This window comes from Diabrotica virgifera, chromosome 2 (assembly GCF_917563875.1).
Source record: "Diabrotica virgifera virgifera chromosome 2, PGI_DIABVI_V3a".
Classification (NCBI taxonomy): domain Eukaryota; kingdom Metazoa; phylum Arthropoda; class Insecta; order Coleoptera; family Chrysomelidae; genus Diabrotica; species Diabrotica virgifera.
This window is the reverse complement of record NC_065444.1, coordinates 712461-732187: the sequence shown is the minus strand read 5'-3', so window position 1 is coordinate 732187 and position 19727 is coordinate 712461. Positions and strand designations below refer to the sequence as shown.

At 31.6% G+C, this 19727-nt stretch overlaps 1 protein-coding gene and 2 long non-coding RNA genes across 9 annotated transcripts in view; 1 reads left to right on the top strand and 2 right to left on the bottom strand.

Moving 5' to 3' along the window:
* The window catches only part of LOC114337531 (facilitated trehalose transporter Tret1), a 74960-nt gene that overhangs the window by 23156 nt on the left and 32077 nt on the right, over positions 1–19727 (bottom strand). The gene's annotated exons all lie outside the window — the stretch shown is intronic.
* Positions 12876–16277, top strand: LOC126879930 (uncharacterized). Its single transcript, XR_007696332.1, has 2 exons — positions 12876–15340; positions 15657–16277. It is a non-coding gene; the product is annotated as an uncharacterized LOC126879930 (long non-coding RNA).
* LOC126879931 (uncharacterized) lies at positions 16356–19727 on the bottom strand. The gene is made up of 2 exons (XR_007696333.1): positions 17293–19727; positions 16356–16976 (listed from the first exon to the last, which is right to left on the bottom strand). It is a non-coding gene; the product is annotated as an uncharacterized LOC126879931 (long non-coding RNA).

Here is a 19727-nt window from a genome sequence, read left to right as displayed (position 1 = left end):
GTACATTACTTTTTTATAAGGGTTTCAAGCAAATTTGAATTACTTATAAACATTTAACTTTAATTAACAATAATGATAGAAGAACCCAAAAGGAACAATTTGAGCTTATGAAAATGTTCGTAAGTTTATTTTTGGCCAAGATATCGATATTTTAATGGCACGCTATGAGGCGCAAGATCGGCTCACAGTCAAGTAAGTGAAGAGATTCGTAGCCAAAATATCGATATCTTGGCCAAAAAAAAAACTTACGAACCTTTTCGTAAGCTTAAAATGTTCCTTTTCAGTTTTTCTATCATTATTGTTAATTAAAGTATAAATGTTTATAGCTCAAATTTGCTTGAAACCCTTATAAACAAATTAATGTACAATTGTTTTAAGATAATTATAACTTCAAACGAGTATAATTTTAAAATAAATGAAGATAAAGTAATTTAACAAACTTTGTTTGGATGCCTATTAATTAAGCTTTAAAATGAGACCTTCTAAGGCTCACTTGCATATGTAGAAGCCGAATTACGATCGATAAAATTTCGAAAAATACCTATTTTGCAATTTGCAATTGGCATTGTGCACTAATTTTACAATATGTTGAGTTCCAAGTTTGAGTTGGATTTAAGTTTAGTAAACGTTTTATTCTTCGTTTTTTATTAAGGAACACATTTTATTTAAAACATTTTTTTATCTCTTTTATTTATGAGCCAGAGCCTTATAAACAATTATTAAATTGTTTATAACAATTATTTTTTGACCACTCGGATCGAAATCCACCCTCGAAGTTCGTAATCAGCAGCCAAAAATTCCTAAGAAACCATTGAGTTTGTCCATCATAATTGAAAAGGACACGGTGACCTCTATTTGGCGCCTAGACTAATAATAGTTTTATTTACTTAAGAATTATTTTGCTGTAAAAGATCAAAAAATAGTTAGCAAACAAAATTATATACAGTATGACGGTATAAAAGTCGGAGATTTCACACTGCACAGAGTAGAGAAACTCGTGTATCTCGGCAGTAGTATCAATGAGAGCTGGGATCCAACCGCAGAAATTAAAAGCCGAATAGAACAAGTCCGAACTGCTTTTGTAAAAATGAGAAACGTACTTTTCAGTCACGATCACGATCTTAGTATTGACCTTCGAGTTTGAATAACATATTTCTATATTTTTCCTGTCCTACTGTATGGAGGAGAAGCGTGGACTCTAACTGATTATATGCTTAAACGCTTGACAATCTTTAACAGTCCCGGATTAAGAATCTTGAGGCTCCTAGGCAACCCAAGCTATGAGGCCCCTTAACAAACCTAGCAAGTCTTGAATATGGGCTATAAAATATTTGAACTGCTCTCGTTCATCTTCAAGTTCAGATTCAATATCATCAGAATAGTTTTCATGTAGTTTTGAAGCACACTCATTTATTTGAGTATTACTCAATTTTTAAAAACACACAAAAGACCAAATACTGAAGTACACTGTCAACCGACGACTCAGCTCAGTAATTAACTTGTCTGACATTGGTGGATACGTTTTAACTTTTAACTTTTGTCCACCCTGTAGAAAAACTTCATTGGAATTAGCATCATCAAAATGTAGTTTTCTGGCTCGTTTTCGTTTACTCGCGTCGGAATATTTAGAGTATTGTAGATCGCAGGTCTTCTGGTCGTAGTAAGCAAAATTATGTCTTTGGGATATTAGGAACTCCAAAAGTGAATTTAGAAGTTAAACTACAGTTTAAAGTTCAATCTCTTCTCTCTGTAATGATTTACTGACAGCGCTGATTCGTTCTAAAATTGTTGCCCAAAGCAAATCATGAATTTTTTTGTTAGTCATTATTTTTTTGACATTTCTTTCAACACAAGCGCTTAGCCTCATCAACTGTTTCAGCTTTCTGATTAGTGTCTTCAGCAAAAGTATGAAGAGCAGATTCGAAAGTGCTGTAACCTTTAGATAAAGGTCTGGTTGCATGTGCACTTGCATTCCATCTTGTGCTGCTTGCTCTTTTAAGGACTAGATCGTGGCGAATGAGATCGCTTAGTGGAGTTTCATTTAAGCATTTGATCATAACTTCCCAACGGTGGGTAGAGGCTGACAAACAAACCCAAAATACGATATTCAATTTGACGAAGAATACGTTAGCCAATCTCTCTTAATTTTTTTTCCACTGATATATTTTTGAAAAACCATAGATTGTGTAAAAATCTTGTAATGCATTCAAAATTTCTTTTTGATGCTGAAAAACTTCCATCAAGATTTTTACATTCTGAAGACCTTTCCCAATCTAAAATGTCCGTACTTCTTCAGTTATTGTATTCTGTAATCCTATGTCGTTTTCCGAATTTAGGATCCAATTTATCTTTAACTTCAATTTTCGGTTTCTATTTCTTTAACTTCTTGAACTGGAATAGAGCTGTCGTTACATGTTTTTCATCTTCTTCAGTTATGGAAGCTATGTTTTCCTCATTTATTTATGTTTAATCACGTGCATTTTATTGATTCCAGCTTCACTAGCTGTGGATTTCCGTGTGAAATTGAGTTTAAATAAGTTTAGGTTCTGTTTTCGATCTTGCTTAAGGATATTTTCTTTCTTATGCTTTTTCTTGCGTTTTTCTGCTCTTCTCTCGAATGTTTTTTCTTATTTCCATCTGTAGTACTGTCAGTTCCTTCAAGCAAAGGGCATCCATTAGCGATTTATTCCCACAACATACGACTTTCTATGTGAACAACATTGTACTGTAGTTTTATAAATCCACCATCACTTTTATGGTATTGCGCAATATTTGAATTTTTCTAATCAACTATTTATAATGGGAAATAAGCCACAATTTTACCAAAAAAAGATTTTATTAACGTTTCGAAGCCCAAATCGGGTTTCGTTGACTGATTATAAAAATGCCCCAAGGAAATAGCTTCAGAACAACATTTGAATTTTTCAATATTTTTTATAGTTTTTATTTAATTCTAATTATTAGTTTTTCGTTTTGGGCCCTGCGAGGCCCCCTTTGGGGCCAATGCCCCTAGGCAATTGCCTATTGGTTAATCCGGCACTGGTCTTTAAGATGTAGGTATACAGACGACTACTAAAAATGACCTAGATCGACAGAGTTAGAAATGAGGAAGTCCTTAGACGGCTGAACCAAACAACACAACTGGTCAATATAATAAAGAGACGCAAGATGGAATACTTCGGTCCCATTATGAGACACCCTGAAAGATATATTTTACATCTGATCATTCAGGGAAAGATCCAAGGCAAACGTGGTCCTGGTAGAAGAAGAACACCATGGCTGAAAAATCTAAGGCAATGGTATGGAAGAATCCATAGCCAAAGAATCTTGACTTGAGAACTCATATAAAGAAATAAAAGACCTAACAAAAACACGACAGTTTCAACCTTCACAAGAAACTCAAATATACTACGGAATTAGAAAACTAAAAAATGCTCACATGCTTAAAAACGCAGATGGAAAAATTTGTGATCACGAATAACAGTGATAATGGGAGAGATACATCAGTGACCTTTTTGAAGATGCTTCTCGAAAAAATGCTACACATACACATCCTATATGTGACAACCAGTTAGACAGCATAAGGTCAGTATACAGAGAGGTCCCAGTATACTGAAATCAGAAGTCAGAAAAACAAGACAGCATGCCAAATATAATAGAGCACCTGGATCAGATCAAACCTCTGCTGAGATACTTAAACTTTATAGGACGAGGAGAACATTACCTACAGTAGGAAAAATGAAAGAATACCCATGAACGAACATACAAAACACGTTGTATTTTCCTGTCACTGTGTCGCACAAAAAATTGGCCAGCGCAAGTACATGTCATAATTATTGTTACATGTACTTGCACTGGACAATTTTCTTTGTGACACGGTGACAGGAAAATATAGCGTGTTTTATATGTTCGTTCATGGGTATTCTTTCATTTTTCTGACTGTACTTAACACTTATAGTCCAGCGTAATAAGCGTTTTTTCGACAGGTAATACCTGTAAGAACAAATTGTGATTATTTCCTGCGTAGGATTTGGCAGCCATTTTTATTTATAAACAATTTAGTGTCAAAAAACGGTCTTTTTTCCTTTTTTGCAAATTAATGGAAAACAGTAAGACTTATGGTTTTCTTAGTACAAACATCTTCGACAGAATTGAAAAAGCTTTAAAATGGTGTATTACAAAGTTTAATACACTCATTTATTGTTAATATTTTTGCAATAACTATTGTAAAAATAAGTATATTTGAAATTTTTGTCAAATGAGGGTTCTTTGGTGCTTAATATGTGACAAAAATTTCAAAGCGATTCATTCAATTGTTTAAATTTTATTCAAACTGTTTATCCCAGAGAGCTTTTTTTGCAATAACATAGGTCAGAAAAAAATAATGTTAGAACCATTCTACAGGTGTCAAATGAAAAAGCATGCACTAAACTTTCAAATTGGTTTAAAATAAAGTGAATAAAAAATGCATTTATTAATAATAAATAATTTCGCAAAAGTATCGTCAATTTTTCTTTTTTTGAATCCTTTAAACTTTTTGAATAACTGTTTTCAAAAAAAATCTATTTTTTACCGTTTTTTAGGTGCGTAACTACCAAGTAATGTTATTTATATGATAATTGATGAAAAATTGTAATAAATATATATAATTTATTATATAAAAAAATAAAAAGTTTATAAGGAAAAATTGAACATACTTTTGCATTTTTTACTTTATCGTACTATATACGTAGTATAGTAACTATAATAGATAAAGTTATAGGATCGTGCAAAAAAATTTTTTTCAGATTTCACTTTTTTTCGACGTTTTGAGTCCCGCTGAGTCTAAAAAGCAAATAAAAAACATGTCGGAAGTATGTACGTACGTACGTATGTCGTCACCGCCCAGCAAAAACTACCGGACCGATTTTGATGAAATTCGGTATGAGTAAGTTTAAGAGAATTTTGTCGAGAAACTAAGCTTTTCAAAAAAAACCTCTCAAAGGGGGACCGAAATAGGGGGTTATTTAGGGCCCATTTTTGCAAATTTTTACCGAAATGAATGAAATTCAACTCAAAGTAAGCTCATCGATAGGTAAATAAAAATACGGAATTTGACATTTCCAAATTCAAAATGGCGGCCAACATGGCCGACCGCCCACCCGACACATTTCGCTACCTATCTAAAAACTTGTTTAAGATAAATTTAATTTGAAAACGTCGTTATATAGCCTAAAGATGGGGCTATAAGAAGAATGTTATCGTTTTTCAGAAAAAGTTACGGGTTGCCTATATTTAAGGGGTCAAAATTTGACATAAATTTGAACTAGATTTTCTCAAAAATGGCTCCAAGGAATTTTTTTATTTTTTGATATGTTTTTGATATCCTATCGGTAAATTGAATGACATTAGTCAGATTTCTTAAGTCCCTATAGGAGGCGAGTTATGATTTTTTTATAAAAAATGTTTGAGTGCCCGTAACTTCCTTCATAATAGAAACTTAAATTTTAAATTTTGCAGACATATATGGTACTTTTCACAATAAATTTTACCAAAAATATGGCTTCCGGTTGAACCGGAAATGAATAAAAAATCTTAATTTTTTTAGATGCGCCCTGTATATTTTTACATATTTTGAAATAATGCAAAATTACCTTTCCAATGACATAAAATTCGTTGCTGTACCTCAAAAACTCGAAAAGTTACGGTAAATAGAAATTTTGCTATAATCTTAAGTGTGTCCTCTCTCACGCGATCATAGCAGAGCATTATTGTAGGGCAGTCAATGAGGGTATATGGCCCCGAATTCAATCCTACTACATTGATGTACTTGATATTTTCACAGTAAGTAGGGAATAGCTCAAGAAACAAAATCTACCCTATATACTATGGCGCTTTTATCTTGGGGCGGTTCCCACTTCTTCAAGGGGGTGGAAAATTTGTTGGTCAAAATAAGCATGGAAGTGGCTAAAGAACCTATGTCTAAGCAAAAACTGGTCTATACTTTTTCTCAATACTTTTTGAGTTATGCGTAGTTGAAAATTGGTCATTTTCATTGAAAAATGACACCTTTTCGGACGGATTTTTTGTGAATACCTTAAAAACTATGCATCGAACTAAAAAGACTATATAAAACATTTTTTAGATTATAAATAATAAAGAGATTCGTTCCTTCGTAAATGTTCTATTTATAATACAAAAAGAGATATGGTAGGTGAAAATAGTTTGTTTTTTGGTGCATGCTCAAATTGGTGTATTCAACTTAAAATAACAGAGGAACGGTAGGTTTTAGGTGTATAATGCTACCAACACCTTTTGTAGTGTTTGAAAAGGCCTTTAAAACGAGCACCGTTAAATGTCGGTTACATACAAATTAAGCGAGATATGGTGTAAAAAAATATATGACTAATGTACTTTAAGGAAAAATGAAAAGTATATACATTTAATGTGTAGCACTTTTCTTACATAAAATTTTCCTCTCGTTCTTCTGCTGTTCGCAGAATTTCTCTGCGAGTTAGGATTCGTAAGAAAAAAGATTCCGTTAAAGAGATAAATGTATCAATTTCTAAAAATTAAAAAAATCATAATATCTCCAACTTAACTTCAAGAGTTAAACTGTAGCACTTTTTGGGACTAGCTGGACCAGGTATATTTACTAAAGCCGAAAAACCGAAGAAAACTATTTCTTTTTTGAAAACTTTTGACATAAAATCAACAAAGGGGGTTGGATTTTTTCAAAATTAGCTAAGTGGACATATTGGTGTCAATGCGAGCGCCAGAGTTAATGTGTAGCACTTTTCTTACAAAAAATGTTCCTCTCGTTCTCCTGCTGTCCGCAGGATTTCTCTGCGAGTTACGGTTCGTAAGAAAAAGGCTTCCGTTAAAGAGATAAATGTATCAATTTCTAAAAATTAAAAAAATCATAATAGCTCCAACTTAACTTCAAGAGTTAACTCCCCATCCAACATAATTTAAATGTATTGTTTTTCTTTTGCAATACCTTTTAATATAGTGTTACTTCTACTTTCAAAAAGTTGAACGAGTTTAAAATGAATGGTTTTTGTAGAAAATGTGATCAAATTATAGAATGAATTTTTAAATTTTCTTAAAAATCTTCCTTTTTCTCCATGTAATTCGAAAATAAAAATATTTCACCCCTGAGAAGTGGTGTGAACCGCCCCCATGATAAAAGCGCCATAGTATATAGGATTGAATTTGAATTAGGAGATTGGGCTACTCCCAAAATTTCCTTAAAATCCATGCAGTAGGATAGAATTCGGAGATAATATCTTGACTGGCATAATCGAAATAGAATGAAATGTAAATAATGTAAACTATTAATTTCTCAGAAAAATAAACTAATTTGAAATTCTAAAATATCAAAATAACGAGTAACTTTGTTATTTTTATAGAATGCCAGTATCTAGTACCATAACGATAATAGATCGGTACGATAAAGTTCTCGGGCGACCCTTCGGTCCAGCGTTTTTATTCACTTTTTTAAACCAATTTGAAAGTTTAGCTCATGCTCTTTCATTACACCTGTAGAATGGTTTTAACATTATTTTTTTCTGACTTAGGTATGTTATTCAAAAAAAAGCTATCTGGGATAAACAGTTTGAATAAAATTTAAACAATTGAATGAATCGCTTTGAAATTTTTGTCACATATTAAGCACCAAAGAACCCTCATTTGACAAAAATTTCAAAGTCCTATAAGTACTTATTTTTTACAATAGTTATTGCGAAATTAATTTTTTTGAAATTTCGACCTTTTTTCGCAATTATATTAACAATAAATGAGTGTATTAAACTTTGTAATACGCCATTTTAAAGCTTTTTCCATTCTCTCGAAGATGTCTGTACTAAGAGAACCATACTTCTTACTGTTTTACGTTAATTTGAAAAAAAAAAGGGAAAAAGGCCGTTTTTGACACTAAATTGTTTATAAGTGAAAATTGCCGCCAGATCCTAAGCAATTTGTTCTTGTAGGTATTACCTGTCGAAAAAACGCTTCATCAGTACCCTGGCTGTTGAAGTGTCACGAACAGAGTATATTTTTGTCTTATCACCCTGGCCTATTACTTTAACAAAATTATAAGGATAGAAAAATACCAGATAATTGGTTGGAGTCACTGTTTATAACATTACCAAAGAAAAACAGACCAAATGCACCGATTTTGGACTGATTAGTTTGATGAGCTACACACTTAAGATACTTTTACGAATTTTACAAAACCGAGTACACATTCCTTTTGTGCGAAATTAGAATGGGTAGGTAATAAGCAATTTGAATTTAGAAATGGTCTAGGAACTAAAGAGATTGTAATAGTTTGTATGTGCGTCGTCTTACAAAAAAATTGTGGGTTTCAAAAGAACGTTTATGTTAGTTTTTGTTAATCAAATCTTGAGACGGATGAAAGAGGATAAGAAAAAATAAAAGTTTAGGGTACAGTAAAATGGATACGACAAAGATGTAATATAGTGAATTGATGCTGAACGGATGGACCTAAAATATTTTGATTCCAAAAATACCAAGTGGACCATTGAAGAGTACTTCAAATGAGCCTTACTCACCTCGTAGATGTTATGGCAAGCAATGTTTAAACTAAAAGTACATGAAAACTTAATTTTTGTTAAAATAACATTTTTATTATCACATTATGTAAATACGAGTGATTTAAATTTTCAGATAATAGTGTAGAAGTTGTTAGAATTTTATTAGTTAACAAATTTTCTGGTAAATTAATTTGATGGCGTTATAAACAACTTTTAAAATATATACAACTTTAAGAGCATAAATAGTCTACATAAAAGAAATAAATATATAGAAATAAAGGGAAATATTCATGATTTTGTGCTTTTACCGATATACCTAATCGTTTAAATTTTGCTGCCTGATAAACTGTCTCATAATATGTAAAATGAAATATGTTTATTAAACTTGGGTATTCAAAAATTATAAAAATATTCGTAAAATTTGGTTTTTAGGCACCATTTGGTTTTTGATGTTCCGTTTTGCGATTCTTCATGTTTATTAGTATATTCTAAACAGTGATAGAGATCTTTTATTACTTCATTTATATCATTAAGATTCTCATTATAAAGTATATTATTTACAACATATAATAAATAAATATACACCTAATAATTGTTTTGGAATGAGTTTGGAATCAACAACACAACCAATATTTGTCTGATTTACGCAGATAACATTCGTATTGATTTTTCCTAGATATTTCAAGAATAATACATTCATACAAACTATTACCGTGTAAGAAAACATATTGATTTTTCTATTTTAATCTGTTGAAAAATAGTTAAAATTAGAAAAATAAGAAGAAATAATGGTATGTAAAAGGAAATACAAGGAGCATATACATTGAATACAGTTATTTACAAAGACTTAACTCATTTTTACAGACGAATAAAGTGATTGTTAGTAACCAACATGGTTTCCAGTGCAAAAAATCTACCCATACAGCAATGCATTCCTTTTATGATACTCTCACATCTCTAATAGATACTGGAGAGAGTCCTGTTGGGATATTTTGTGGTCTTAGCAGGGCTTTCGACTGTGACAATCACGAAATTTTATCTTATAAATTAAAAAATAACGGCATTCAAGGACGTGCGTTAAATTGGTTAACATCATATTTAACTGCACGTCGTAAATACGTCAGCTTAACAGAAGAAGGAAAATTATCAAATGCGGCGCATAAATCCAACTATCTCGATATTGACATAGGTGTACCGCAAGGCTCAATTTTAGGACCTGTTCTCTTTCTTATTTATGTAAACGATGTTGTCTCGGTTAACTCGGATGGACATTTCACGATATTTGCAGACGACATAAATGTAATAGTCCATGGACCTGATACTTCTTTGAAGTCCAAATGTAACAGCTTACTGTCAGATCTTTACAACTGGTTCTGTAAGAACTATTTATTGTTGAACACCCAAAAAACTCTTTTCATGCAGTTCCATAATAGGCAACGATGTACTAATCCAATTAACTTAAATATAAATAATAATGATATTGAACTTGTCTCATCATTAAAGTTCTTAGGACTTCATTTAGATGAATGTCTTAATTGGAGGAAACATTGTGATACACTGGCCGCAAAGTTAAACTCAGTAACGTTTTTGTTTCGAAATTTAAAACAAGTATTAACGGAGAAACAATTAATAATGCTTTATTGTGCCCAAGCCGAATCTCATTTTTTGGATTTCGGATTTGTTTTTGGGGATCAAGTTCCCATATCAATGAAGTGTTTTTTGCACAAAAAAGAATAATACGGACTATTGCTGGTATCCCTCATAAAACAAGTTGTAAGCAATACTTTCAAAATTTCAAAATATTGCCATTGGCCTGTATTTATATTCTAAAGACTTGTATATATATATATATATATATATATATATATATATATATATATATATATATATATATTCAAAGTGATTATTTCGACCAAAAACAATAAATAAATCTGTAGGAAATATCAGGTATGTGGTAGATTATGTGTATCTTCAGACCTTTCCTTATATTAATTTTAAGATGCATTTTAATATATGACAGTAACAATTTTTATTTTAATGTCAATGTTATTTATTTGTGAAATCTTTTAACTTTCTGTAAGTATTTTAAAATCTAGTTTGTACGTCTTTGTAAGTTGTTAAAATTGTTGTTACAGTATACTCCTGAAGAAGCCATCAAAAAAATGTGCGAAATATTGAGTTTTTAGAAAAAATAAAGATTTTTTATTATAGACCACATACCTGATATTTCCTACAGATTTATATATATATATATATATATATATATATATATATATATATATATATATATATATATATATATATTTAATAACCTCGAAAATTTTAAAACCAATGGGCAAATACATAACATGAATACTAGATATAAAGATACCTTGCGTGCCCCAATGTGTAGGGGAAATATATATTGCAGGTCACCGAGTATAATGGGACAAAGACTCTATAATAGTTTACCAACAACCCATATAAAATTCTGTAAGAGCCTGACAAGCTTTAAACTAAATTTAAAGGAATTTCTGATGACACACATTTTTTATTCGGTTGAAGAGTTTCTTCAATTTTAAATGTATTTTCATTTCATTGTTAGTTTGTGTAGTGAAATTGTTTATTTGTTTGTTATATTTACTTAATGTATTACTTTTGACAAATTCTATACAGACTATGTCTGTCTAAAAGAAAATAAAGTATTTATTTATTTATATATTAAGAAATAAGAAATAAACTTTTGGTTGAAGAAATGCATTTATTATATTCGACAAAACATCGAGAATAACGAAAAAAAAGTCGACCTACAAAGGAAGTTAAAGAGGAGTTTACAAGTGAAGTATCAAATCTGCACTATGATCTAAACATTTATTCGAAGGAGTTGCTGAAAGATATGCGATCGAACAAAAAATGTCCGCAATTTTAAAATTGTTTGAAGGTTTTGCCTATGATCATCCACATTTATCTTGTAATGGAATCATTTCTGATATGCCAGTTTGAATCTTGAGCAAAAACATCAACTGCATATCTCACAATTTCCAAGCAAATAGTAGAAAATAATAATCAGGTGGAGGATATCTGTCATGGTGGACAAGGGCACACGTGGTCCGCATGCATGAAAACAGAATCCCCAGAAAATTGTAAAATGCAAGAATGCAAGGAAAAAGAAATCTTGATAGTAGAGGGCCAGCAGATCGAAAGAGTAAAAAAGTACACTTACCTAGGGACACTTATAACCGAAAATAATGACTACACTGCAGAAATCAAAGTCAGAATCGAGAAAGCACGTTCTAATTTTATGAAAATGAAAAAGGTCCTATGTAGTAAAGATTTAACATTAGCTCTTAAAGTACGCCTAACAAAATGCTACGTATATAGTGTACTATACTATGGACTGGAATCATGGACGTTAAATGTAGAGACAATGAGACGACTTAACGCCTTTGAAATGTGGACGTATAGAAGAATTATGAGGGTTTCCTGGGTAGATAGAGTTACGAACAATGAAGTACTGAGAAGAATAGGTAAAGAGAAGGAAGTTGAACTGACAATTAAAGAAAGAAAACTACAGTACCTCGGACATGTGATGCGGGGCGAGAAGTATGGCATCCTGCGACTCATAATGCAGGGAAAGATAGATGGCAGAAGAAGCATCGGCAGAAGACGAATTTCATGGCTGAAGAACCTGAGAGAATGGTTTGGATGCAGCTCAAAACAACTATTTAGAGCTACTGCCTCAAAAATTAAAATAGCTATGATGATTGCCAACCTCCGTAGCGGAGATGGCACCTGAAGAAGAAGAAGGAAAAAGACAAAAAAAAAAGATGGGAGGACGAAGTAGATGAGGATGCCAAAAACCTCGTAAAAACGCGTTCATGGAAAAGAACAGCAGTAAATCGAGATGATTGGGAAAGCTTGCTAAAGGAGGCTAAGGCCCAGTTTGGGCTGTAGTGCCATTGGATGGATGGATGATATGTGTATGGTATGTTAAACAGTAAATGGTTAAGTTCAATTAGTTACCACTATAAACAGCCCGGATTAACCGATAATAGTATAAAAGGCCCGGTTTCAGGTAAAATTTATTTTAGGCTTTATTATGGGAGTACCGTCTAGTCAGTGTGAATTGCAAAAGACCAACTCTGTCTACCTCGGTGGCTTATCGCTCCGGGTGGATCTTAACAATGGGCCAGGTCAGATAAATTTAATAATATTTACGACCGCACTAATTGAACTCAAACCAATTACTGTTGAACAAGCCATACCTCAAAGGATTTTTATAACAATTCACTTTAAGATTCTTACTGCTAAAGTTACAGCTTTTAGTTTCAGTAACGCCTAAAGTTAATCTCATGAAATATTGAATGGGTTGCATATGTGAGTCCATATTAAATATAGTAATGAAACACAGACTTACTCACAATCATTTAATTATACTTTGACGACCGGTTTCGATCTCTACAATATACAGATCATCTTCAGGTCGGCGTTACAAGTAGTTAAATGCTACAATAAGAGAAAACTTGTGTTAGACCAGTGTCTGATTGAAGAGATGTTAATAGAAAGCCAAATTTAAAAAAATTTTTATAAAATTTTTTGACATAAAGGTTTGCAACTGTTGACATTTCAGAATATTGGTATATACAAAGTCAAACCTATGAGTAAAAATGCTCATAGTCATGTATGTGCAAATGGGTGCATACAGTTTGAATTTGTTGAAATTAAAATTTTTAACCATTAAAAAACAAAATAAACATAAACTGACTTAAATATGCTTCCAAATTCAAAGTAGTAATAATAAAAGAGATAGTAATATTGTTCTAATCTACTTACATGCCGTTACAAGGATTGCGTTGCAACTTAGTTGTTGTCATATTAGTACGTCCAAATTATGCTAATTGGTTTGTTGGGATAGTGATAGGGTAAACAGACATGTTACGTAGGTTAAAACACAGTAAGATTTCGAATTTGGAATGGATCCTGAAGGAAGATGCGTATGTGAAACGGGTGATGTTTTGTTAGAATGGAGAAAGACAATGCTCCAGGAGTTGCGTATTAATTGTAGCAAAGTATGAAATGTTATTCTAGGCTCTTGTACAAATGTGATGGTCTTAGCTCGTAGATGTTATACGATGCGGGCAGAGGTCAAAGCATAGGAAATGACAAATAGGAAAATGTTGTCATAAATTAATCTAATTTAAGATATGTTGTTCTCAGTAAGTTAACTGAGGGATGTCATAAGTATAATAATATCATAATATTATGAAGTAGTAAGTGCCATACACTGTGAAACTATGAAGTGTATAGAAATTAAAGGAAAGCTAGTTAGTTAAATGAAAAAATATTAATATCAAAACATCGGTTAAGAAACTTTAAATTGAAAAATTGAAAAAGGTAAGAAATTGATAAAATTAAAGATTATTTTGTTTGAGCTATTGTATAATGGGATATGTACAAAGAAAAAGAAAGAAACGAAATATTAATGGAAGGGTGTAGGCACTTACTTGAGAATAGTTTTTAACTAAATAAATAAATTAACACATAACACATAGGGTTTAAAAGCACAAAGACATAACAATTATTGGTAAAAGGTTTTTTTAAGGGAGGTAGCACTACATTTCCCCAATTACTATTTAACTTAGTTTTTACTTCCTAAATTGAAGTCTAGTTTTTGTGTTTTCAAGAGGGAATATTGACAGTGTAGGCAGATGTAGGTTATCTGAAATGTCAAAACACTTCTTCTCAAATGTTGTACAGTAGTTGCCTATTTTAATTAAATCTCTTAGTAACATAAAGTATACAGCATTTTCAAATTTTACAAAAAAGATAGTTGTTAATTTATAGCATTAATAACAAAATCTAAACTATATGTGTAACCACTATTGTGAAAAAAACTGTTGTAACAATAATAAAAATACATGATTAATTATTCTACATTAGTATTCAAGTAGAGAAGAATTAAAGTAGAGAAGAAGTGTTGAGTTTAAGTTTAAGTAGGCAGTGCATAATCTAACGTACAAGCATATCACCTGTTGCATAATTGTAGATGAGTAAGATAAATTGATTAGCCTAGTCTATTTAAATTTAGTAAATGAAAACAGATATAAAACTTGAAAGTTATAACGAAGAAAAAGAAAAGAAAGTTGGTTGGTAGTATTGTTAATATTGTAGTCGTGGCAATGCCACGTCAACGAGGTCAAAGGAAGCGGAATGTTTAATGACAGGTGTGTGGAGGGAGGTAGGGGGGGTGTTAATTTAAAAGAGAACCTAAAGTTTGTTTAAATCCTATTTGTATTTAAGTATTGGTGCCAACCAACTTCCTCATGCGCCATAAATGGTAAGTTATAAATTTAAAGTATTTAATAGATTAAAAGGTTTTGATAACTTGTACAAAATAATCATGCACTTCCATAGCGGAACCTATTAAATTTATAAAGCTATAATATAAAATGTGTAGTCTTAGTGAATTCAAAATAATTTAGGGTGACATTTTTAAATTGAGAAACACGTGTTTAATGTTTAAGAATATTGCACTGATCAAACTCCGTATTAAATGTTCAAACGGTCAGGCACCTATGGGATATTAACAGAATGAGCTCAAATGCCATACCAGCAAATTTTCTGACATTTTAAAAAAGTTGTAGGTTACCATTTTTATATCACCACGTGGAAAAGTGCAGATGGTAATTGATTGTCCAGTAATGAAGCTAAGATGGGAAAATTGGCTGTGTACTGAGCTACAAAATCATCAAATTCAACAGGAAACGAACAATGGAAAATGGATTTGAATAAAATTAAAATTAGCGGGATTTTGGAAATTAAGAGTGAGTAGTTGTTGTAACTTTTTAAAAATTGTAAGAGTGTGTATAAGATTGTGAGTTGGAACTATGGAGTAGTTTGAATGAAAAGGCGGGTACGATAACTGCTGTTGGTGTATGTATATTGAAAGATAGATTTGAAATAAAATTTTAGATTTTGCAGGTTTGAAGTTTTAATTAGATGTCAGGTTGTGTACTGTACTAAGAGTGGGTTATTTTATAGTAAAACTGAATAAGCTGGTATAAATTCAAGCTCTAATTGGGCATTCAATGTATGTCTAGTAGGGTCCTTTAAAGATTTTAAAATCTCAAAATGTTCCAGGTTATTCAGGACGTGGCCCTTTTTGCAGATGTGAAGAATTTTGAAATCAATGTCCGGATTGAAATTATGGTTGGAGTTACGGATATGTTGGGAAAAATGAGACTGTCCAGATGTTGGGCGCTGTATGTATCTAAGATGTTCCTTCAATCTGGTGTCGAACGATCTAAAGGTTCTTCCGACGTAATATGACGAGCAGGTATGGCATTTAAGCTCATAAACTCCACAACACTCAGATCTATCACGACTGTCCTTGTTATTCAAGAAAACCAAACCTAAATTTGAATTAGTTCTAAAAGAAATATTACAGTAATCTTTAAAAATATGAGCTAATTTGTAAGAGAATTGACCTGTAAATGTTAATGATCTATATGGTTTTGGCTCCTGTTCGACTGGAATAGGCTGTGTATATACTCGATGTTCTAAAATTCTATTTGTTTTTTTGTGTAAAATTTTATTTACTAAGTCCACAGTATAACCATTATTAACTGCTATTTGTTGGATAATTCTTAATTCTTTATTAAATGAAGTTGAAGTCAATGGGATAGAGACAAGCCTGTTGATGTAACTATAAAAAGCAGCCAGTTTATGTTGTATGGGGTGGTGTGAATCGGCAGGGATAACTGTACCTGTATGTGTTGGTTTTCTATAAATAGAAATTTTGACTTTGGTATTTATAGAAAACCAACACATACAGGTACAGTTATCCCTGCCGATTCACACCACCCCATACAACATAAACTGGCTGCTTTTTATAGTTACATCAACAGGCTTGTCTCTATCCCATTGACTTCAACTTCATTTAATAAAGAATTAAGAATTATCCAACAAATAGCAGTTAATAATGGTTATACTGTGGACTTAGTAAATAAAATTTTACACAAAAAAACAAATAGAATTTTAGAACATCGAGTATATACACAGCCTATTCCAGTCGAACAGGAGCCAAAACCATATAGATCATTAACATTTACAGGTCAATTCTCTTACAAATTAGCTCATATTTTTAAAGATTACTGTAATATTTCTTTTAGAACTAATTCAAATTTAGGTTTGGTTTTCTTGAATAACAAGGACAGTCGTGATAGATCTGAGTGTTGTGGAGTTTATGAGCTTAAATGCCATACCTGCTCGTCATATTACGTCGGAAGAACCTTTAGATCGTTCGACACCAGATTGAAGGAACATCTTAGATACATACAGCGCCCAACATCTGGACAGTCTCATTTTTCCCAACATATCCGTAACTCCAACCATAATTTCAATCCGGACATTGATTTCAAAATTCTTCACATCTGCAAAAAGGGCCACGTCCTGAATAACCTGGAACATTTTGAGATTTTAAAATCTTTAAAGGACCCTACTAGACATACATTGAATGCCCAATTAGAGCTTGAATTTATACCAGCTTATTCAGTTTTACTATAAAATAACCCACTCTTAGTACAGTACACAACCTGACATCTAATTAAAACTTCAAACCTGCAAAATCTAAAATTTTATTTCAAATCTATCTTTCAATATACATACACCAACAGCAGTTATCGTACCCGCCTTTTCATTCAAACTACTCCATAGTTCCAACTCACAATCTTATACACACTCTTACAATTTTTAAAAAGTTACAACAACTACTCACTCTTAATTTCCAAAATCCCGCTAATTTTAATTTTATTCAAATCCATTTTCCATTGTTCGTTTCCTGTTGAATTTGATGATTTTGTAGCTCAGTACACAGCCAATTTTCCCATCTTAGCTTCATTACTGGACAATCAATTACCATCTGCACTTTTCCACGTGGTGATATAAAAATGGTAACCTACAACTTTTTTTAAAACGTCAGAAAATTTGCTGGTATGGCATTTGAGCTCATTCTGTTAATATCCCATAGGTGCCTGACCGTTTGAACATTTAATACGGAGTTTGATCAGTGCAATATTCTTAAACATTAAACACGTGTTTCTCAATTTAAAAATGTCACCCTAAATTATTTTGAATTCACTAAGACTACACATTTTATATTATAGCTTTATAAATTTAATAGGTTCCGCTATGGAAGTGCATGATTATTTTGTACAAGTTATCAAAACCTTTTAATCTATTAAATACTTTAAATTTATAACTTACCATTTATGGCGCATGAGGAAGTTGGTTGGCACCAATACTTAAATACAAATAGGATTTAAACAAACTTTAGGTTCTCTTTTAAATTAACACCCCCCCTACCTCCCTCCACACACCTGTCATTAAACATTCCGCTTCCTTTGACCTCGTTGACGTGGCATTGCCACGACTACAATATTAACAATACTACCAACCAACTTTCTTTTCTTTTTCTTCGTTATAACTTTCAAGTTTTATATCTGTTTTCATTTACTAAATTTAAATAGACTAGGCTAATCAATTTATCTTACTCATCTACAATTATGCAACAGGTGATATGCTTGTACGTTAGATTATGCACTGCCTACTTAAACTTAAACTCAACACTTCTTCTCTACTTTAATTCTTCTCTACTTGAATACTAATGTAGAATAATTAATCATGTATTTTTATTATTGTTACAACAGTTTTTTTCACAATAGTGGTTACACATATAGTTTAGATTTTGTTATTAATGCTATAAATTAACAACTATCTTTTTTGTAAAATTTGAAAATGCTGTATACTTTATGTTACTAAGAGATTTAATTAAAATAGGCAACTACTGTACAACATTTGAGAAGAAGTGTTTTGACATTTCAGATAACCTACATCTGCCTACACTGTCAATATTCCCTCTTGAAAACACAAAAACTAGACTTCAATTTAGGAAGTAAAAACTAAGTTAAATAGTAATTGGGGAAATGTAGTGCTACCTCCCTTAAAAAAACCTTTTACCAATAATTGTTATGTCTTTGTGCTTTTAAACCCTATGTGTTATGTGTTAATTTATTTATTTAGTTAAAAACTATTCTCAAGTAAGTGCCTACACCCTTCCATTAATATTTCGTTTCTTTCTTTTTCTTTGTACATATCCCATTATACAATAGCTCAAACAAAATAATCTTTAATTTTATCAATTTCTTACCTTTTTCAATTTTTCAATTTAAAGTTTCTTAACCGATGTTTTGATATTAATATTTTTTCATTTAACTAACTAGCTTTCCTTTAATTTCTATACACTTCATAGTTTCACAGTGTATGGCACTTACTACTTCATAATATTATGATATTATTATACTTATGACATCCCTCAGTTAACTTACTGAGAACAACATATCTTAAATTAGATTAATTTATGACAACATTTTCCTATTTGTCATTTCCTATGCTTTGACCTCTGCCCGCATCGTATAACATCTACGAGCTAAGACCATCACATTTGTACAAGAGCCTAGAATAACATTTCATACTTTGCTACAATTAATACGCAACTCCTGGAGCATTGTCTTTCTCCATTCTAACAAAACATCACCCGTTTCACATACGCATCTTCCTTCAGGATCCATTCCAAATTCGAAATCTTACTGTGTTTTAACCTACGTAACATGTCTGTTTTACCCTATCACTATCCCAACAAACCAATTAGCATAATTTGGACGTACTAATATGACAACAACTAAGTTGCAACGCAATCCTTGTAACGGCATGTAAGTAGATTAGAACAATATTACTATCTCTTTTATTATTACTACTTTGAATTTGGAAGCATATTTAAGTCAGTTTATGTTTATTTTGTTTTTTAATGGTTAAAAATTTTAATTTCAACAAATTCAAACTGTATGCACCCATTTGCACATACATGACTATGAGCATTTTTACTCATAGGTTTGACTTTGTATATACCAATATTCTGAAATGTCAACAGTTGCAAACCTTTATGTCAAAAAATTTTATAAAAATTTTTTTAAATTTGGCTTTCTATTAACATCTCTTCAATCAGACACTGGTCTAACACAAGTTTTCTCTTATTGTAGCATTTAACTACTTGTAACGCCGACCTGAAGATGATCTGTATATTGTAGAGATCGAAACCGGTCGTCAAAGTATAATTAAATGATTGTGAGTAAGTCTGTGTTTCATTACTATATT